This window comes from Rhinolophus sinicus, linkage group LG05 (assembly GCF_036562045.2).
Source record: "Rhinolophus sinicus isolate RSC01 linkage group LG05, ASM3656204v1, whole genome shotgun sequence".
Taxonomy (NCBI): Eukaryota; Metazoa; Chordata; class Mammalia; order Chiroptera; family Rhinolophidae; genus Rhinolophus; species Rhinolophus sinicus.
In genome coordinates, this window is record NC_133755.1 from 66,366,116 (window position 1) to 66,385,321 (window position 19,206).

Here is a 19,206-nt window from a genome sequence, read left to right on the forward strand (position 1 = left end):
CTCCACCTATAAAACGAGGTCTCACTGATTAGCACAGAGTAGAGTCCCTATGGGGCCATGAGCTGGGTGCAGGGTGCATGTGGCGGGAGGAAACAAGAGTTGGGGGCAAAACAACAATCAAGTAAGATTCCACTCTCTGAACCCACTTCAATTTTGGCAGCCCTGCTTTTGTAAGTTTTAGATTATTTAAGGTCTGAATAACAGTATTTTTGAAGAAAAAGCTCAAATTGGAAAACATGAGAACTACAACTAATGAACTAAAACCTAAGTCTAAAAACTATGGGCTCTGTCCTGTGTTTCTATACGTGACTACAAAAAGTAAATGTCACAATCCTTGAAAGGGTCATCAGCTAAACTCACCCATAAGTCCTCAAGCAATGAAATAAAAAAGACCAACCAGATTAGAGGCTGTCGGTGCAGTCAGGTCAGGCCCCCGTGTCCACATGAACAGCCAGCCGGGAGAGCCAAGTTTAAGACCAGGGAGAGCAGCTCTACCTATAATGAGCCCAGGGACCCTGAACACCTACAATGGAAGATTTCCTGAGTCTTCCATTCTCCTCGTAGGGATGTTCTATGAGGAGTCTCATGAAGGTCCTGCTTATTAAAAAACTGTATCAAAATTATGTATGCATACTTTTCCCTTAAGTTTATTTCATCTTTTGCTGGAGCACACTGTTATTGTTTCACTCTGGACTTCCAATGTGCATTTTAAGAGGCTCATCAGGGCCGGCCCAGTGGCTCAGGTGGTTGGAGTGCCATGCTCCTAACACCGAAGTCCAACGTGAGCGGCCGGCAGCCGGTGAGAGCTGCCGTGAGCCACTGTGAACGGCTGACCGATGACCAGTGACCAACTGCCTCAGCCGGGGGAGCGCAAGGCTCATAATCCCAGCAGGGGCCAGGGAGCTGTGTCCTACAACTAGGCTGAGACACAACAGCTTGAACCGGAGTTGGGGGGGAGGTAGAAGAAGGGGAGAAAAAAAAAGAGGCTCATCAAAATCCCACTAAAGAGAACTTCCATTGTTTCTTTTTACTGATTATTTATGGAGTTTAATATCTACCCCTGGAATGATGTTAATCACATGGAGCAATCACCTTCATGCAAAAGCAGTATTTCATCTATTTCCTCAAGAATTATTCACATTAGAAGGTTCCAAACAGTTCATCACACACCACTCAATTCCCACTACATATCCAGAAAATGCCCTTAAATAAACATTCATCAGTGTTAATCTGCTGGTTACACATTTGTAACTCTATAAAGTATACTATTAAGTAATGAAGATGACTTTGAGTGGCTTTTATTCAGTCTCATTATGGTAGTCATATCTACACGTATGAGTTTATCTTCAGTTACTTAAGAAACAGTTGCAAAATGAATTGTTATATACAAATGAACATGCAACGAATGAATGAATGTGCATATTACAGTAGTATAATTATTCATGAATATGACATGAATGCAAAGAAAGCAGCCTGCGGCCACCCAGACCATCACTAGGCAAGGGTGAAACAAAACGTTTACCTTTGGCTCCCTCCCATATTGCGGCTACTCAACACCACTTTTCTTCTTCATTGTCTTGTTCTTTACCTTAGTTAGCTGTCAATTTTCTGCTAAGGCATTTACTAACAATTAAGGAACTGGTTAATAACTGGCTTAAGGTATGTTCCATCCCAGGGACATGTGTATTTAAAAGGACTTCTCCACAACCATTCAATGAGGGAAAGAACAGCCTTTTCAATATATGACTCTGGGAAAACTGTATGTCCACATGCTAAAGAATGAAGCTGAACCTTTGCCTTACAAGACACACAAAAAGTAACTCAAAATGGATCAAAGACCTAAATGTAAGACCTAAAATTATAAAACTCTTAGAAGAAAACATAGGAGAAAAGCTTCATGACATTGGATTTGACAGTAATTTCTTGGATATGACATCAAAAGCATAGGCGACAAAAGGAAAAACAGATAAGACTGCATCAAAATTAAAACTTCTATATATCAAAAGGACACAATCAACTAAGTAAAAAAGCAACCCACAGAAGGGGAGAAAATATTTGAAAACCATCTATCTGATAAGGGATTAATACCCAGAATATATAAAGAAAGCCTACAACTCAACAATAAAAAACAAATAAACCAATTTTAAAAATGGACAGAGGATCTGAATAGATTCCTCTAAAGACATACAAATGGCCAATAAGCACATGACAAGATGCTCAATATCACTAAGCATCAGGGAAATGCAAATGGAAACCACAATGAGATACCACCTCACACCCATTAGGATGGCTACTATCAAGAAAACAGAGAATATCAAACATTAGCAAGGATGTGAAAAAATTAGAAGCCTTGTGCACTGTTGGTAGGAATGTAAAATGGTGCAGCCACTATGGAAATTGGTGTAATAGTTCCTAAAAAAAATTACAAATAGAATTATCATATGATCCAGCAATTCCACTATGGTATATACCCAAAAGAATTGACAACAGATTCTAGAACTCATGTTAATAGCAGGATTATTCACAACAGCCAAAATGTGGAATCAGCCCAAGTGTCCAGTAATGGATGAATGAATAAGAAAAATGGGGTATATACAGAGGGTGCCAAAAAAATATATAAACATTTTAAGAAAGGAAAAAACTATTAGAATTCTTAATACTCGATATATACCGATAACAAAAGATGAATACAAGTCACGTTTAATTTCTGCAATTACAAGAGGTGCTCAAAGTGGTTACCATCAGCATCCAGACACTTCTGATTATGGTGAACTACTGCTTAAGCAACGTTGACCAAAGCGTCCCCTTGTATCCATTTTTTTGGCGCCCTGGTATATACAATGGTATTATTTTCAGCCTTAAAAAGAAATTCTGCCAGACCCTGCAACAAGGATGAACCCTGAGGACATCTTGCTAAGTGAATTAAGCCAGTCGCAAAAAGACAAATACTGTATGATTCTACTTATTATATTAGGTACCTAGAATAGTTACATTCATAGATACAGAAAGTAGAATGGTGGTTGCCAGGGGCTAGGGGAGGGGGAAATAAGAAGTTGTTTAATGGGTATAGAGTTTCAGTTTTACAAGATGAAAAAGCTCTGGAGATTGGTTGCATAACAGTGAATATACTTAACACTATTGAACTGTGTGCTTAAAAATGGTTAAAATAGTATTTTATGTTTATACGAATTTTACCACAATAAAAATTTTTTTTAAATAAGACAAATTTTAAAAAGAAGAAGGAAAAAAAGACTTTTGGCAGTGGCAACACTCCACAGGCAGCCGGGACCACAGAGACAGACTGGAGGAGAGCTACAGGGAAGGGGCACCTGGGACGTTCAGTTGGGAGTACAGACCTGGGAAACAGGCTGCTTCCCCTAGAAACTTGGAGGCATCGCTTGTATAGGATAAGTGTGACTGAATCACAAACGAGCCATGCAACCTTATCGAGCATTTTGGCCTTTTCACCCTAGAAGGCAACTGTGTGCAAAATAACTGGTACTTGGCCTACCTGCTTCTTCCGCAGATGTGCTGTGAAGATCCCTTTGAAAAATAAAGCACTATGGAAATATAAGATACTACTAGGGGTGTGTTTAAGTTCAAAGAATTTAAATTTAAATGTTAAAAATTTTACTGAAACGAGGAAAATAGAAAGTTATCAGTCAACAGGTGAATTTTTTCAAAGATTGTGGGAACGTGGGCTATGCCTGTACACAGTATCTAGGATTTTTTTTTCTTGGAGGGGAAGGCAGAGGTAGACGGAGTATTATCCTTATAAGTGACAAAGTAAATGAAGTACTGGCACAGTTGCTAATGAGGTCAACAATGCCTGTCCTAAAGTGCTCTTGTTTGTCCTTAAATGGAAAAGGCTGCAACACCAGATAAACAGCTTGTTATATAACATTTAGAGATGAAAATACAGCTGTTTTGATGCCACCACAGAGACCATCACTGCCTAAGGTGACAGTCCCCAGACTGCTGAAGTCCTCAGGCACAACAGAGATTCTTGAGTTTCATAACCCAGGGAAGTACTCATAGAACCTTCTTCCAGCCCCATCCACACACTGCAGTCAGGTTTGACTTTGAAAAGACCCTCACTCACCAAGCTATTTAAAACAAAAACAAAAATCAGACACTTAGGTGAAGGAAATGAAGTCCTTGTAACAGTTGCCAAGAAGCACAACTACTGGCTCTAGTCTTTAGCACATACTTTTAGGGATAAACCAAGATGACGGTTTACATTCTAAGAACAAAAGCTGTGTATTTATTATCCTAAAAAGCTGTATTTCAGAGCAGCTGGTTGGCTCAGTTGGTTAGAGCGCAGTGCTCATAACACCAACGTCTATGGTTCGATTCCCATACGGGCCAGTGAGCTGAGCCCTCCACAGCTAGACTGAAAAAACAATGACTTGACTTGGAACTGATGGGTCCTGGAAAAACCCTATGTTCATCAATATTCCCCAATAAAAAAAATAAAAAAAGAACTGTATTTCATGTATTTAAATATATATATATAAATATACACACGTGCAAGATATTTAAATCAGATATTATTCCTAACCTAAGAGAACCCTTAATATTTTTAAAATTTATTTTAACATGGTTTCTTCACCATCAGTATACTGACACACTTTCCTATTACCCATTTTTCCTGCTACAACGAAATAATTCCTGAAACTAATAAAAAAAAAAGACCAAATGAGCCCCCAAGATGAAAATCTACCCAAAAAGATTATTTTATAAAGTGAAATATATTCAGTAGAAGTGTGCTGAGGAAAAAAAAAGGAACTAATTCCTGCACTATATTACAAATCATCTCGATCAACACCAAATAAACATAGCATTCAAAGAACTTTAATCCACACAATAAAAGTGGCTATAATATATACAGCACTCTCTAAACAACGAATTATACGCTTAGATACTAAGCTTTTCTACAAGTGAGTCAGGTCTTTCTACCTTTCCTTGAAACATTCGCCATTATCTCCCAGTTACTGACTTGTGTTTATACACCGCTCTGTCATGCTGCCAGTGTTCATTCAGTCTGCTAGGTACTACTCTTCAAAATTAGTATTTCCTGCTCTATTTATAAAAGCACATGTTTACTGTAGAAAAAGGAGAAAACACAGGAAACAGAAAAGGTGAAAATTACCCACATTCCCACCATCTTTGAAAAACTTCACCTATTGACTGATACTGTCTATCTTCCTCCTTAAAATTCCTTAAATTTTTAACATTTAAATTTAAATTCTTCAAACTTAAACACACCCCTAGCAGTATCTTACATTTCCATAGTGCTTTATTTTTCACAGGGGTCTTTACAACTATCTATCTTCACAGCACATCTGCGCAAGAAGCAGGTAGGCACGGACGTACTGGTTATTTTGCACACAGTTGCCTTCTAGGGTGAGAAGGTCAAAACGCTTGATAAGGCTGCACTGCTGGTTTGTCGTACAGTCACAATTATCCTTTACAAACTACGTCTCCAATTCTTCAGGGGAGAAATTAACAATGCTATAAATACAATAAACTGTCGAAAAGTGAGTAAGAACACTGCTATTTAATTGAAACAGCCTAATACAATTCCGATGCGTCTTCATCGGGGAAGCTAACACCTGTCTGGGTCACACACAGTAGCTGTCATGAATGTGACAGAAGGACGAAGGAAGAAAATAATGCCCTATAAACTGGTTCCATCTAGACCCCAACCGCAAGTCGTCCATATTCATGAGAAGTAAAGACCCAGAGACAGTACCAACTTTGTTACTAACTGGTTCTCTGACCTTAAGCAAGGCACAAGCAGTCAAGTCAGATCTTCGTTCTTTCATTTGTGGACAGAGTTGGAACTGATAAATTCTAATCTCTTGTTTTAAAACATGTATGATTCTATGTATCTATGCATTTTTTAAAAAGGGGCTTGTAAGAGGAAAAGCACACATATTATGTAACTGTCTATACTTTCAAAAAACAAGATATGCTTATCTACAGATATGGCTGTATAGTAAAGAATTAATCTTACTCAGAGAGGTCTAGGTGATCGCTAAGCCCTTGGAACATCCTCCCTGATAAATGTCTTTATTTATCTAGGAGTTAGGAGCCTCTCAGATAGTCTAACAATGTGATTTATGCCAGCCGTGCACTATCAACGTCCTCAGAGGCTGGAGACTAACGGTCAACCACACGAGAAGTTAACTATATCTATATGGCCAAACTCCAATAAAAACTCTGGACACTAAGTGTTGGGTGAACTTCCCCGTTGGCAATACTTTGTACATCTTGTCCCTTGTTGCCAGAAGTTAGCGCTGTACCAGACTCAAATGGGAGAGGACAACTGAGTTCCACACATAGAACTCTGCCGTGTGCCCCATGCATCTTTTCCCTTGGCTAGTTTTAACCTGTATCCTTTCAATGTAATAAATTGTAATTATGAGTACAACAGCTTTCAAAAGTTCTGAGTCCTTCTAGTTATTTACTGAACTTGAGGGTGGTCTTGAGGAACCCCCAAACTTGCAGTTGGTATCACAAGTGAGGGTGGTCTTGGAATTCCCAAAATATGGAGTGACAGAATGACAACTCTCCTCCAGTACTGATTCTCCCTTTCTTTCTTTTAGTAATAAAACACCTCTCCCACCCCTCTTAGAAGGGAGCAGGGTTGCCAATTAGAGGTTACATTTCCTAGGCTCCTTTAAAATCAGGAGAGCTCATGAGCAGAGTAATGTAACAGCATACAAAAAACAACATGCAAAAATCTGTTCCATATTCTTAAAAAAAGTTGTTCACTTCTTTTTCTGGAACGCAGCTGAGAGGTAATTTGGCTCAAACCATGAGAATGAGGACAAGCCCCTAAGGGACAGCTCAGCAAACAGAAGACACCTGGGATCCTAAATGACCTAAAACAGGGGGGGAGAGGGAACTCACCCACTGTAATGTCCCAGTCTGAGGATGATCTTATTAAAAGGAAAGTTTCTATTCCAAACAACTCAATGTAACAGAATTTTCTCTCTTGGTTATTATTCATAACAACAAAAATAAAAAAAGATGATTGATTTAACAAAACCAGTCATTTTGTAAGGGTGCAATTCAGTGAATCAATAATGCAATTAGACTTAGCTAGTTTGCAGTTTAACTCACCGCATAGCCTGCTATCTAGCCACTTAGGTTTAGTAATTAAACCTAGCTAGTTTGCAGTTAGATCCGCCCTGATATTCAGCTATTTCCTCTTTGTTTCTCCCAGCACTGATTAACTGAAGAACTCTGTTTTGTTCCCTTTCTCAAGGCTATACAAACCTCGTTAATCCATTTAAAATCCTAACCTGGAAAGGGCAATTTCTTAATCCTCAGGCGCCCATACGATGGAATACACATAAAGCCCCAGGCCGAGGTGACTGAGTTGAGTTGGAGTTCAGAGATAATACAGTGGTACCTCGGTTTTCAAACATCTCTGTCAACAAACATTCTGGTTTATGAGCGCTGCAAACCCGGAAGTAAATGCTTCGCTTTTCATACACGACTTAGAACATGTCACATGGCTTCCGCTGAGTGCAAGATCCTGAGGCCTAGCTGTCGGCTGTTTTCAAACGTTTCAGAATTCGTGGATTACGTTTGAAAACCGAGGTACCATTCACTGTATTATCTTAAAACAGACCAGACCCCAGGAAGCATGTCAGCCCTCGGACTTGCCTGACTGACTCCCCCTTTCCTTTCTTCTTCCTGTGTCCCTATAAAACCTTCTGCCCGTTCTAGGAACGGAGGGGTGGCCTTTGGACAGGAGTCCACCATCCTCCCAGAATGCCGGCATTCTTAATAAACCTACTTTTCTTTCCACCAAACACGTCTCTTGATTTTCAACTGTTTCAATCGGCAGGCAGCTGGACCTTCGCATGGTATCAATTTGAATACAAGCTGAAGGAGACCTTCTAATAATTTGCTTCCTTATAGTCACCGATTTCCACAGAAGGGAAAGGGAAAAAACAAAGACACTGTTTTAATAAAGTACAGCAAACTGCCTTCTTTGGTTTTCAAGCAAGCAGCAAAATTAACTGGCCTCCAAATACCTTCCCTCAATTTCTCTGCCTTCCTGACCTCCAATCCACGTGGCCCTAGTTGCTTATCAAGCATTTTTACTAGGATGTCCCACATTCACCTCTAAATCAGCATGCCCAAAACTAAGGATTAAGCTACAAAGGAAAACAAAAAGAATGTTCTGGAAATGACATGATAAAAAAAGAGTACAGAAGGAGGGAGCAAAAAGCAGTGGTCTTCACCAAGGAGCAGTGGTCTTCACCAAGGAGCAGTGGCCAAATGATTATCAGTAGAAAAGTGCAAGGTTTCAGGAAACAAAGAATTCCAAAGACCACTGTAGAGCTTAGTGGTAGGAACAGAAGTCAGCTGGAGAGTAAAGAAGGTAATGTCAAAGAAGAGGGGACTGTCTATGTCCCGAGCAGCGGTTCTCTACTTTAAGAGGCATCAGAATCACGTGGAGGGCCTGTGAAGATGGAGACTACGGGGCTCTAACTCCCAAGCTTCCCACTCAGTAGCTTTGGAGTGGGGCCAGGAATCTGCATTTCTACAAAGTTCCCAGGTGTCATGCAGGATGTCATGTGGGGTCTCGGCTCCCGCTCCCCACCTAAGAACACAGGACATGGTGAGGCCAGAAAGGAACACCCACGGGGCCACGGAGCCACAGACGGGAGTCATACCACTATATTCTTGCCGGCAGCTGGGTTGGAGACACAGGGAGCAAACATCCACCAGTACCCCAACAAGGGGTCTTCCTTAACCCCCGTCTCGCTGGCGGCCGGGCAGGACACTGGAAGTAGAATCCACACCATCCGCATCCCCTGTCCGCTTTTCTGCCTGCCAACCAACCCCACTTGCTAACTGCAATCCGCGTTTGCTAGCTCAGCCACCATCGGCTGCTAGCGTAGCCACAGCAGTTATATTAGTGGCCAATGGCTCACTGGTTACAGCTGATGGCCAACTAGCCACAGCTGATGGCCATCTACTATGCAAGTGAGCACCTTTCCACGTGAGGCCGAGAGCCTGGAAACTGCACTCCTGGCTCTGTCCCCACACCAGATAATGATGTCGCTGGTGTGAGGCACATACTTTGATAACCACTGATTTTGCCTGTAATGTATCTAGAGTGGGAAGTGAGAAAAACCAGTATACAAGTTCACAGGTAATGTCAGAATATGTAAGTAGAAAAACTATTGCTACAATGTACGCTAAGTAGAAAGAATTTTACAGTAGGACCAAATGCAACTCACCCTTTGAAGGCTCTGATTAAACAGGTGACACGATCTCTCGTGTCCTGCCTCCCATCCCTTTTCCCCCAATTCCAGGTATGATCTAATACTTTACCCCACATTCACTGAGTATTCGTTGTAATTTGCAGTTTTCAAGGTAAGAAAAGTAAGTATAAACCACAATTCAAAGGTGTCAGAGAAAATATATTTGCAATAATAAAACTACAATACAGGAGCCTACATTAGGGGCACTGATAAAATGCAATAAATCCACAAAGAAAATAGCAATAAATCTCCTTTCAGAGAAGATATCCAAAAAGGCTTCACTGAAGAGGTGCATCTAAGCTGAGAACAATGAGTAGGATTTTAATGGGCAGAAAGGGGTCAGAGGGAGATTTCATGAAAAAGGAAAATGCATGATCAAAAACAAAACAAAAGATCGATGTTTAAGGCAAGATTTGGGATTGACTGGTATTTCGGACACATGGCCAGACAGTGATAGAGGAACTAATAAGGTAGTTGATGAAATAACAGAAGGCCCTGAGTATCTTACTAAGAAGTTTGAGCCTTCCTCTGTAAAAAGTTTGGAAAGGAAGTGTAAATGTGTGTACATAAATGGTGAGGAATGGGATGGCTGTGGGAGCAGACGTTCTGGCTCCACTACGATCTGAAGTCTCTCCCAGCAGAAGTCCTCACCGTCTGTGTGCCCTAGCCACATACGCCTTAGCGCTCTGAACTCACAAGGTAAGCCGGCCCACACAATGACACACAATGAAAAACAAATCCCTCTGTGGAACTGCAATTCAGAAACATGGTCAAACTCACTCGTTTCTAGATCTATCAGTTCCATCTTTCACAAGTCTCTCCTCACAAATCCTAGTATTAAATGTAACTGCAAGTGAAAACAAAGGGAGTAACAAAACCCCACTTTTTAAGATGATATGACATTCTAAGGAGACGCTACATTCTTCAAAAGACACTAGAAATCCTATTCAATGTAACAGTTTATTTAGCTCTCTATACCTTAACTAATAGATTCTGTTTCTGAGAAACATTCAGTGAGTTCCAAGAGAAAGTAAGGTAACTTTTATGTAACAATTAGAAATAAGATTTTCCTGTTGGACATAAACAATATGCAAAAGAACATTAACCTACACCTGCAACATTGTAAACTTGAACTAGAGCTAGTAACTTCAACTCAAGTGCTAAAATTCAAAATGGCAACTAAGTTACTAAAATGTTTTACAATTCGAACAACAAATACATTATCAATCCACCGACCTCCAACAAGTCTCATTTCATAGGTTTATATTTCCTTTCACTTAGCAGTATGAGTAATAAATAAAATTCCCAATTCCAAAATAAATACTCCAAAATAAAACTTTTCAGTCAAAATTATAGAACTTTTAAAATACCAAAAAGTATGTAACCCGACCTACAACACAATTTATGTATTTGGCTCAAACAAACATTAGCCAGTTTTAAATACTATTGTATCAATTAAAAAAAAAAAGTTAGATTTTCAACAGAAGGCAATCCTTCTGTATGCACAGTAACCTGTTCCAATTTTCAGTATAATGAAGATCACTAGGCTACAAAGAGAGATCACACTACAAAGATGTGTTCTAGCTTCAACTGTCACAAACTGGGCAAATCTCCTACTTCAGCTATTGCTGTATAATAAAGAACCTGGATGGCCTTTGGCCCTGGTTCCTGGGAGGGAGACTACAGATGCTTAGAATTTTACAACTCTTAGGAGTGTCTCTGACATTCATGGTGGGACACTGGGACTACATCTTTTATATTAATAGGTGACTCCCAGTGAGTCCCTAGTTTCAGGATGGGCTGGATCATGACAGAAAGGTCAATTATGTGACTAGAGGGTTGGGGTTTTGTTTGAGCTGTACAGCGGCCGGACCTCCTGGAAGAGGAAGGGGGCTGCAGGCTGAACTCAACCATGCCTATGTGATAAAACTCCAATAAAAACTCTGGATACTAAGGCTTGGTTGGGTGAGCTTCCCTGGTAGTCATATATCAATGTAGTGAGAGGATGAGAGCAAAGAAGCTCCATGTATGGGACCCTCCCAGGCTTCTCTCCATGTATCTCTTGATTTGGTTGGTCCTGATTTGTATCTTTCACAATAAAACCATCAACTGCAAGTACAGCACTTTCCTGAGTTCTGTGAGTCCTTCTTCCAGTGAATTATGAAACCTGAGGGGGTACCGGGAACTCCCAGATTTGTAGCCAGTTGGTCAGAAGTGCAGGTGGCCTGGAAGTCCTGGAGCACACGACTGGTATGTGAAGTGAGGGGAGTCTTGTGGACTGTGCCCTTAACCTGTGATACCTTGCCGAACTCTGGGTAGTTGTTGCCAGAATTACATTGCAGCTATAAACTAGGATATAGTGCCCTACCTCTTTCCTCAGGACTCTTAGGGAAACTGAATGAGAAAAAGTCGAGTAAAAGAACTTTTTAAGGCATAAAACAAAAAGGAGAGGAATTTTTTGGTTATGCTCAAAAATATTAAAGGAGAAACTGTTAAAATATTTTTAAAATTCAGGACTGTCCAGCTTAAATTTTTAAAAAGGCTTAAACTAAAGAGCCAATAGATCAAGAAATAGAGCTTATTGGGGTGGCCAGATGGCTCAGTTGGTTAGAGAGCTGAACAGTTCGATTCCCACAAAGGCCAGTGAGCTGCGCCCTCCACAACTAGATTGAAGACAACGAGCTGCCGCTGAGCTTCTAGAGGAGCGGCTGGATGGCTCAGCTGGTTAGAGCATGAGCTCTCAACAAGGTTGCTGGTTCAATTCCCCCCATGGGATGGTGGGCTGTGCCCCCTGCAACTAAAGATTGAAAATGGCGAATGGACTTTGAGATGATGGGCCCTGGAGAAATACACTTTCCCCCAATATTTCCCAATAAGATTTATAAAAAAAGAAAAAAGAAATACAGAGCTTATTATAAAATTCAGAACTTTGAGGAAAACCATTTAAAAGAACAAGGAATCTAAATCATAATTTCAATTACATAATTAAGACTAATGCCTAAATGATAAAAATATATTGTCCATTCTTATTAATCTCAACTGTAGAAATAGAGTTTAGAAAATGTAAGATTCAGGTATTTTCCGATTAAACCTACGAAAAGCTCATTTTAGCCTTGGCTATTACCAGGAATGATTGAAGTCAATAAGCAACATTTTGGTTACTCAGATATTGGGTTCAAATAAAAACTATTCACATCACAACTGACTTCGTGCATATCCCTAACTAATCTTTCAATTCTAGCATAAAGCCAAGAAACCAGACTGGTCTTTAAAAGATTTCTCAAACCACCTTTTGTGCCTAAGGCAGCTACCTGCCTACATGAGAAAGCATAATTTCTAAATGCACTATGGAAGAATTTTTTTCTATTATTTTAAAGCCAGTGATTAAGAAAAAACCCTCAAGATTTTAAATCACAAATTTACAACAATATACTGCTCAATTTTCTACCCTCTTGAACATAAGATACTAAGCACACACTGATCTTTCTGTGGGTGACAAAGGGGGGCAGTTTATTAGTGTAGCAGAAAAAAGCATGGCCTTACAGTAAAAAACAAAACCAAAAAAAAAACACCCATTAGGTTCTAGTCCTATTTCTCCTCTTCATCAAGTAAATGACTCCTTTTTATCAGGTGGATGACTCCTATAAAATGACTTCTCATTTTCCTCCAGGAAAATATAAAGATATGGTCTACAGAATCTGTAAGTTTCATTCTAGCACCAGCATTCTGAATCTACTTGTGTTGGAAGTCAACAACTCATAATTTAGATATTTTTCAAATTTTAAGTCTCGCAAGTAGATGTCAAAAATTAATAAAGCTCACTATGGTGCAAAAATGTTCTAATGTGTCCCTCCTTATTAAAAATAGAGCTAGCAAAGATTTGTTCCATAATCAGCAGAAATACATCATTAATTTTTATTAAGTATGTACTTGCTACCTAAAATTTATTTTAGCCTTAAGCAAATTTAAAGACATTCATGTTTTCTTAAATCTGATGTATCACATAATTATATACAAAACCTTTTCAAACTATTTACAAAGCTGACCTACCATGATACACAATGCTTTGACTTATTTTTAATGAGAAAAAAATAAATGACTGTGCATATCATCAGCCTATTAAAATGTTTCACACTTATAAATAGTATAGTGCTTAAATCCAAAAAACTTAGCCACAAACGATGATGAAACTGCCAGTAGTTAAGAGGAACACCACAAATAATGTGATAAAATAACTGGTAAGTTTCCAAACAGAAACCTTGTTTTTAGGTGCCTCATAGCAGTGGTTATGACCTTGGGTTATGGAACCACGTCAAAGTAGACTGAAATCCTGGCTCTTTTCTTACCTGTGTGACCTGGCCAAGTCATATCATCTCTCTAAATGTGTTTCTTTATAACTGTGCCTACTTTACGAGGTGCTTGTGAATATTAAATGAGACACTGCACTTAGCAAAGAGCCTGACACACTGTAAACATTTAATAATTTAACAATTATTATGAAATTTTGGAACAAATGTTACACAGAAGGGCAGTGTTTTGATTTCTTTTTACATTTAAGGCCCAAAGATTAGGATCCTATTGGCTGAGGTTCAAACTTAGAAATAAAACATAATGAAACAATGTTCCTACAAAGAGGCATTTTACTAAAGAGAAGAGGACTGAGTAAAAACAACTGGTTTGATGCAAGCGTAATTACCACAAGCAGAATCTTAATTTTTAAGAATAATTCAAGGTGCACTAGCTCAAAGGAACTATTATTACTAAGTTGCTTGTCCCCATCAATTCTTTCCCCTCGATTTCTGTAAATGCTAGAGAAGAAAACAAAATCACATTACAAAAATAAGAGAAAGGAAAAAGAAGATATGAAGCACAGGGGTTTACTATAAGCTTTAATTAATAACCAAATGCAACTGGGGTGGGGGTAGGTGGGGGGAGACCTATAATGAAAGGCAGAAATTGAACACACTGAAGATGACAAAACATCTTTCCTTTCCCAAATACAAGACTCATACTTCAACTGGATCTTCAAGGATACTCCTGTTTTCAGCCTCCAGCAAGTCCTTTCATCACCACAATCATATCTCCAGCTGAACTTCAAAGGGAAATATATAAAAGCCACTCTGGTGGGCAGCTGTTGAGATAATCACTCTTAGCATCTTCTACAGATCTAAGAATAAAAAGGGTGACTTACACATTAAGACCAAATACTGGTCATCATTCTCAGCAGTTGATTTTGTAATCTGTTCCAGACATCCACAAACTGTATTTATTTTAAAAAAGTGTTCCATAAGTATAACTTTGGTAGCTAAAACAATTCAGCAAAAGTAATAAATATAAAATTCAAGATTACATTTTTATCTCATACAAAAACAAAAAATCTTAAGCGATACTCCAAGCTAATTCCAAACATCGTTTTTAAAAACTATAAAATAACCTGGTGCTAAGCACTTTACATATATCAACTCAATTATTACTCACCATACTCCTACGAGGTTGATAGTATTATCCCCATCTTACAGATGAGCAAACTGAGGCACCAAAAGACATTTACCCAAGACTACATAATCAGTAAATGGAAGGAGTCAGGATTCGGACTCCAGAACCAGTGTTTAAATCAACTACACCAGTCATTTATTTAACAAGTTTTACTGAGAACCTACTATGTGACAGGCACAGTTCTAAGCACTGGGGACAAAGCCATGGACAAGTTAGATGAGGCCTCTGCCCTTTAGTGGGGGAAGGGGCCTTGGAGCAAACAAGTCTAATGGAAGAAATTGATAAAAAAGTGAATAGTGTATCTTCACCTAGTGTAATAATAAATACTATGGAAAAAATAAAGTAAAATGAAAACAGCAGAAGGCGACAGAGGGAGGGGCTGGCTTCTATTTTAGGGATCAGGGGAGTCCTACCTGAGGTGATGACATCTGAGCAGCAAACAGAAGATATAAAGGCAAGAAAACTAGGAGGAGGGGTGGCCCAGCTAAAAGCACAGCAAGGATAACACCTCTATGGTAGGATGTTTGGTTTGTTCAAGAAACAGCAAAAGAACCACAGGCCTGAGGCAGAGTGATGGAGTCATGTGGGAGGAGGTAAGGGTACAACTGGCATCTGCCAAATCACGTAATGCCCTGATGGGCTGTGGTAAGGAGTTCTGATTCAATTCCAAGAGTTATAGGAAGCTTGGGGAGGATTCTGAGCAAGAAAATTGATTTATGACTTTAAAAAGATCACTCTGATTATTATGTGGGGGATTAGTGAGGGAAGGTGCAAAAACAGGGACAGCAGGGAGGGCACTGTTGCAACAATATAAGGAAGAGACACTGAACCTTAGACTAGGATTCACGTACAGATTATATGTAGATGAGATACTAAAAGAACACGAAACCTATCTCTAAAAAAAGACTTTTTTTATATTCCTCCTCCCTTCATCCCCCATTCCTGACTTGAAAATCAGATTCTTCTTTTTCAATATCCATGTTAATGCTTCAGTTGGTGCTATTCTAGGAGGAAAGGAAGATTAAAAGGTATTTCCTTCATTTATAAATGTCCTGTTTAATATACTCTATGATATATAATACGCCACACACTCATACATTTTTTTTTTTTTTTTTTTTTTTGACTTCATTGGGGAATAGTGTGTACTTCCAGGACTTTTTTCCAAGTCAAGTTGTTGTTATTTCAATCTTAGTTGTGGAGGGCGCAGCTCAGCTCCAGGTCCAGTTGCTGTTGCTAGTTGCAGGGGGCACAGCCCACCATCCCTTGCAGGAGTCGAAACAGGCAACCTTGTGGTTGAGAGCCCGCGCTCCAACCAACTGAGCCATCCGGAAGGCAGCTCAGCTCAAGGTGCCGTGTTCAATCTTAGTTGCAGGGGGCGCTGCCCACCATCCCTCGCGAGACTTGAGGAATTGAACTGACAACCTTGTGGTTGAGAGCCCACTGGCCCATGTGGGAATCAAACCGGCTGCCTTCGGAGTTAGGAGCATGGAGCTCCAGCCGCCTGAGTCACCGGGCCGGCCCACATACATTCTTGAGAAGTTGAAAGAGGGTTACTGCGATTTAGTTTAGGACTTGTTCATTTATTTGGAGACAAGAAGAGGTATGTATCACCTCTTTTGATTAGCTTTCTTCTCATGCTTTGTCTCCAGCACATCCTGGTTCATTCTAGATTGTAAATTTCAATAAAGAGGCATTCCAAAGGGAATATGTATGTACTAAGCATCATCGTCTAACAGGGACTCACTAGATGCTTTACATTTAATCTTCAGCTACCCACGGTGGGAATGAGACCTTTTCTACGAGAAAAAAATCAGAGATATTAAAATTTTAAATTGTCCAAGGTCACACAGCTAATAATGGACAGAGCAGAATTTAAATCTACATCTAACTCCGAAGTTCTTGTTTTTCTACTACAGCAGCTATCAAAGAAAGGACTATCAAGTATGTATTATACGAAGCATTCCTAATTTATTGACTAGGTAGTTTCTGGTGAGGACAGGGTTTCTTTCTCTTATGTAAAATCTGAGTTTTGAAGTTAGAGGTGAGAAAAACGATCTTACATATTCAAGCACATTATTTAAAAAATATTTTCTACTTTAAATTTATCCTAAAATAGTGATTTGCAAGTTAAATGTTAAATATGTATTGTTTAGGAAAAAAATCTTAAATATATATTGTTTACCATAAAACAGGTGAAAAGTTCTATGATGAAAGACAAGTGCAGTTCAGACTCTGCCCTCGAGACCTATAAGACAGTCTGAGAAAAACAGGATGTGGATGAAAAGATAACCAAAAGTGGCAAATAAATAGCCCAAGTACTGAATGGAAGATATCCTTGTAGATGGAGAAGGATTCCTGGAACAGGAACTTTGAGCGAGCTTGAGGAGTCCAGCATAGGAAGTATGGGGAGAGAACATGCACCGGTTAAGACAAGACTATGTGGGAAAGCAGAGACGGGAAGTTTGGAAAAGAGGGAATAAACAGTACTACCCTTAAGATGGGTTACTGCGCATGCCATAGGAAGAACCAAGGTTATGCTCTGTCCTACCCTATCTACAGAGGAAATGGCTATTTCTCCAAGGCTGAAGTGGAGAGACCAGAGAAACCAGGCTGATACGCAGAATTAAGAACAGTTACATAAAGCCCTTAATAGCTGCAAGTCCTTTCATGGTATGTGCCGGTCCATATTTTTACCTAAACGATGCCATTTCTACTCTGTACGTGACTTGAGCAGACGTGGAAGACAGAAAGAGTAGACTTATACCATCTGCAATTCTTTTTTAAAATAAAGAGGAGTCAATTAAGGAGTGATATATTAAGGTATTTCTTTACAAGCTGGGTTTAGGTAGTAAGAGCAGCGAACTACATAAGGAAATGTCCCTTTCCGTCTATAGTTGGGTTGACTTGTTTCAACAGTGAGTGCAAGTATGAAAGGGACTCTCGTACGGACAGGTGAGGAAAGGTGCCCTTCACATGAAGGCAACAGATAAGTAACAAGGAAAAACAAGTGAATAAAAGGTGCCTTCGGGAATTCCGACCCCGATTCCGGGATCCAATGGGGCGGGGGTGTTTGATAGAGAAGTAACGGAGAGGAGACGTAGTGGCGGGAGATGGCAGAGAACACCGCGCTCGGCCCCCGCCGACACCCTGCGCTGCTCCAAGAACCAGCGACCCAACGCGCGCACCAATGAATGGCGCGACGCTGAATGGCCGGCGAGGCGCCGGCGCAGGAAAGGGAGTTTGCGGCGCAGTCGGAGTGGGGCCGGGAGGCGTCCGCCGCGGGCCGCGGAGGGCAGGGCCGCGGGCACCAGTAGTCGCGCGGCGCCTCTGCGGGTGGCCCTGTGAGGGGCCCGGCAGGTCGCGCCATGGAGGAGGGGGAAGGGAGGTCACCGTTACATAACACGGCGACCGCCGCTCTCGGGACGCGGCGGGCCGTCAGGCCTCCAGAGAACGGCCGCGGTGTCCGGCCGGCGCGCCCTCTCCGCCCCGCCTCAGCAGTTCGTGTTCCGCCGCCGACGCCGGGCGGGTCTGCGGCGCTTCTGGGATGCGCGTGTCCGGTTCCGCCCCTCCCCCACCCCGCCGCCGGCCGGGGGTCGCTCACCTTCTGCTTTGCCCCAGACCACCATGCCCGGCACAGCCGCCTCGTCCGGCTTCGCGGACCCGGGCGCCGCCGCCGCCGCTGCCGCCGCACACTGTCGTCGCCTGGGCCGGGAGGAGGGCTGGGGAAGGAGTCACACCGCCGCGCCGCGGTCCACGCTCGCCCCACGCTCGCAGAGGCCGGCCTTGCGCGCTCCGCGGCGGTCCCCGCCCCTCCCCCTCCGGCGGGCGCGCGCGTCGCAGCTCCGCCCCGCCCACCTCCCCTCAGCGGTCTGCGCGCTCCCTGGCTCCGCCCTCACACCGCCCCCTGCGGGCCGTGTCCTGCTCTGAGCGCGCGGCCGGGGAGCGGCTGGCCCCACCCCGCCCGCACTCACCCCCGCGCGGCGCACACGCTCGCTCGCGCCCTGCCCGAGGCGACCCGGAACGTCGGGCGCGGCGCCGCAGAGTTCGGCAAAGGCCGCCCCGCCCCTCCCCGGGCCCGCCCTCCTCTCACGCAGTTGTCCGCGGAGGCAGCGCCGCCGCGGCACGTGACCGTCTCGTTGGCGGGGGAGTGGGAAAAGCAGCGCGGTCCCGCCTACCGCGTCGCACAGCGGGTCCGGCACCTTGCGACCTCCGCACTTCGCGCTCGAGTCGCAGCCTGTGACTGGGCACTGCTTTCTTTCAGCGGGTCCCCGCCGCCCCTGCCCCACTCTCCCCAGTCGGAGAGGGCAAGCGCAGGGACTGACCATGCTTAAAACCCTGGTGCTCTCTGAGCATACTTAAAACCATGGGTTCCCCCTCCACGAGCGATTGATTTACAGTGACATCTAGTGGAGAAAAG

At 42.0% G+C, this 19,206-nt stretch overlaps 1 protein-coding gene across 3 annotated transcripts in view; it reads right to left on the reverse strand.

Moving 5' to 3' along the window:
- The window catches only part of REV1 (REV1 DNA directed polymerase), a 90,975-nt gene extending 72,448 nt beyond the window's left edge, over positions 1-18,527 (reverse strand). For 2 of the 3 annotated variants that reach the window (XM_019753822.2, XM_019753821.2), the window contains exon 1: positions 18,391-18,521. The gene's annotated coding sequence lies outside the window, so the exon portion shown is untranslated. Of the gene's footprint in view, positions 1-18,390 lie in introns of all 3 variants that reach the window. The other variant, XM_074332372.1, reaches the window with a different exon arrangement.
- Positions 18,528-19,206: the final 679 nt, after the last annotated feature.